This window comes from Nanorana parkeri, unplaced genomic scaffold (genome assembly GCF_000935625.1).
Source record: "Nanorana parkeri isolate BGI_ZX_2015 unplaced genomic scaffold, ASM93562v1 scaffold477, whole genome shotgun sequence".
NCBI lineage: Eukaryota > Metazoa > Chordata > Amphibia > Anura > Dicroglossidae > Nanorana > Nanorana parkeri.
The window spans coordinates 102,338-105,945 of NW_017306745.1; the positions used below are offsets into that span (position 1 = coordinate 102,338).

At 48.0% G+C, this 3,608-nt stretch overlaps 1 protein-coding gene across 2 annotated transcripts in view; it reads right to left on the reverse strand.

The window, feature by feature from the left end:
• The window catches only part of DYNC1I1 (dynein cytoplasmic 1 intermediate chain 1), a 258,886-nt gene that overhangs the window by 52,472 nt on the left and 202,806 nt on the right, over window positions 1–3,608 (reverse strand). The gene's annotated exons all lie outside the window — the stretch shown is intronic.

A 3,608-nucleotide genomic window follows, 5' to 3' on the forward strand; every position in this document is an offset into this window, starting at 1 on the left:
ACTTTGGATTGAGATGTGAAGGGGGGGGGGGGAGGGGCATTAAGGATTGCAGAAGTTGCTGTTGACCCTGTACCACTTATAACATTGCCAATTAAGAAGAGCTCACATCAGATGTAGAGGAGGAGGCTATGCTACCTGTCCTTGATTTCCTTGATTTAGATTTTAAGGGTTCGCCACAGGGCCCTATCAAAATTTTGCTATGAGGGCCCCATGATCTGTAGTCACGCCCCTGGCTCACCAGCTTTACTTACTGTAGTGCATGAGAAAAGGACTGCCTGTGTTGCCCACAGCAACTACAATCTCACATTTATTTTACTACTTTGTATTGAGATTGTAGTTCATCACAGGAGCGAGCTTGGAGCGGTGACTACTTTACAACACACACAGGTTTATGCCACATATTGTATATACATACAGTAGATAATGGTTCTGTTATCTAGAACTCTTTCAACATTAAAATATTTCAACATGAAAAGACAAACTACAAAAGTAGCCCCCCTCCAGGAGAAAGGACAGTGTCAGCACCAATTCAGAGATGATTTGAGGATCTACAGCCGAGTCAGTGGTGTCACAAGGGGGGTGCGGCTAACAGTCATTTTGGTGTCACCCCCTCTAAAAAGTCGGGCACTTGGTCATGGACTGAGAGCCCGACAGTGTCAGGAGAGAGGAGGGGACCTGGTGGCATACCTCATCCCGCCGGGTGAACGTCCCCTCCTCTCTCTGCCGGCGTGCATCATCAAGATGGCCGCTGGCAGGCGTCATTTAGATGACCGCGCATGCGCAATGACATCATCGCACATGCGCGTGGTGACATCACTATGGGGTGTCACCCGGTCTCTGCTCCGGGTGACACCCGGCCTCGGGACGCCCTGAGTATATGTTATGTATGACTGTGGTAGTTTTTGGTAATGATCTGGAACAAGGACATTGTTAACAAGTGTCAATGCTTGTATGTATGTATCCTGCAGTATTTTGTCCCCAAATAAATGTGAGAAATAAATGTTTTCCTTGCACTGTTTTCTGTGAATAATCCTGACAATACTTTCATGTGTAGTCAGGCAGACATCATTTTTTTAAAGTTTTGGATAGAGTTTCATGGTCTTTATGGCGGGGTCCCCTTTGTACATTGAATCTTCCCATTGGGGGCACATGACCAGTTTGGAATAAACCTTTAACACAATAGATATCTTGTACAGTAAATCATAAATTTGCATACAAAATAACACGGTAAACATTTCAATAAAAACTCCAAGCGTGTGAAGTGTTTGTTACATATATACCTCAGTCTCCTTGTGACATTGTACCAATTCAGAGATGATTTGAGGATCTACAGCCGAGTCAGTGGTGTCACAAGGGGGGTGCGGCTAACAGTCATTTTGGTGTCACCCCCTCTAAAAAGTCGGGCACTTGGTCATGGACTGAGAGCCCGACAGTGTCAGGAGAGAGGAGGGGACCTGGTGGCATACCTCATCCCGCCGGGTGAACGTCCCCTCCTCTCTCTGCCGGCGTGCATCATCAAGATGGCCGCTGGCAGGCGTCATTTAGATGACCGCGCATGCGCAATGACATCATCGCACATGCGCGTGGTGACATCACTATGGGGTGTCACCCGGTCTCTGCTCCGGGTGACACCCGGCCTCGGGACGCCCTGAGTATATGTTATGTATGACTGTGGTAGTTTTTGGTAATGATCTGGAACAAGGACATTGTTAACAAGTGTCAATGCTTGTATGTATGTATCCTGCAGTATTTTGTCCCCAAATAAATGTGAGAAATAAATGTTTTCCTTGCACTGTTTTCTGTGAATAATCCTGACAATACTTTCATGTGTAGTCAGGCAGACATCATTTTTTTAAAGTTTTGGATAGAGTTTCATGGTCTTTATGGCGGGGTCCCCTTTGTACATTGAATCTTCCCATTGGGGGCACATGACCAGTTTGGAATAAACCTTTAACACAATAGATATCTTGTACAGTAAATCATAAATTTGCATACAAAATAACACGGTAAACATTTCAATAAAAACTCCAAGCGTGTGAAGTGTTTGTTACATATATACCTCAGTCTCCTTGTGACATTGTAGCAGTGATTCAGACACTGACAGACTTTACAAAGCTGACTAGTCTGACAGAGGCAGCATCCATTGAGCATAGGGAAGGTAGGGGACATAGGCCACTGCGGAGGTGAGCATAAAGCTAGGTTCACACCTGCACTACACCGCATGACACCCGGGACGCGCTTCCCAGGATTGCGCGGTCCTGCACAATGCAGACAGTGATTGCCGCCAGGCCCCATTGATTTCAATGGGGTGACATGTACCTTTTTTTTGCCATACACGACGTGCGTGTTCAGAAGCAAGGGCGGAATCACGGCAGGAAAACGCGCCATCCGCCCGGCGCGATTGGGGTGCCGGTAGAAAATAATGGCACCCACAGCGTGATCGGTTCACACCTTGGCGCCTCCTGACCGCGTGGCAATCCATGCGGAATCGTGCACGATTGCCACGCGAGGAGGTGTCGCCTAGGTGTGCACCTAGCCTAATACAAAATTGCACACATGAGATTGGGGCCTTTAACTGGCATGACTGAAATGACAATTTTGGGTGGAACTCTGGGCAAATCGATTCTTAACCCTTGTAGAGGGGCTACCTTTGCACTGCAAGAGTTAAAGTAAAAAAAAAAATTCCCTCCCCCCATGTTAATGTCGGCACTTACCTTAAATGATTTCTCTTATTCCGATCTTCTTCTTCTTTCCTGATGTTTTCATCTGTCCCTCCAGCGGTGCGGCGGCTCTCCGATCCAGCGCTGACTGCTCTGTCTCTCCGATCCAGCGGTATCTGCATGCGGGTGCACGCGTCCATACACATACCTTGTGTCTCTGCTCGTCTCCCGGCCGAGAATCCGAACTGCGCATGGGCCCGCCCCAAGATGCTTTGCGGCCGCCCGAACAGTTTCGTTTTCTCGGGAGGAAAAAAAGGTAAGTTTAAACCGCTGTTTTAGCGTTTTTGTTTTTTTAAAACTGTTTGCCTATATTTAGTGCTTGATACCAGTAGATATAGGCAAAAAAACGGGAGGGTTTAGAACTCCTTTAAGTGCTCGTTTTGCCTAGAGAACTAAAAAAACAAAGTTATACTCACCCGATTCTCAATTCCGGCTTGCTCTTACACCGCTCACTGCAGCCTGTTTCCTCATTCGCTCCAGCGATGGTATGTCGCTCGGCGTCCTCACGTTCTGTACACTGTATAGAATGTGACGACTTACAGCAGGGCTGTAGCTACCATAGGGCGAGTGAGGCACCCGCCTCAGGCTCAGCTGGCTGTGCACCCTGGCTGTGCACCCTTGCCCCTGTTGCCATGGTGAGCACAGGGCGCTATTGGCAACAGGGGCGCCAGGCGGCCAACACAGCTGTGGCTCAGCAGGGAGAAGTGGATCGCCCCAGGCTTCAGCTTCTCCCCGGATACCCACTGCTCTCCCCCACCTGTACCGGCAGAGGACTCTGTGGCCTCAATCTCTTTTTCTAATTCAAAAGGGAAATGTCAGGGGTCTGTTTAGACCCCCAATATTTCCCCAAAGCCCCCCAACAATATAAATGAAAAAAAAATTATAATA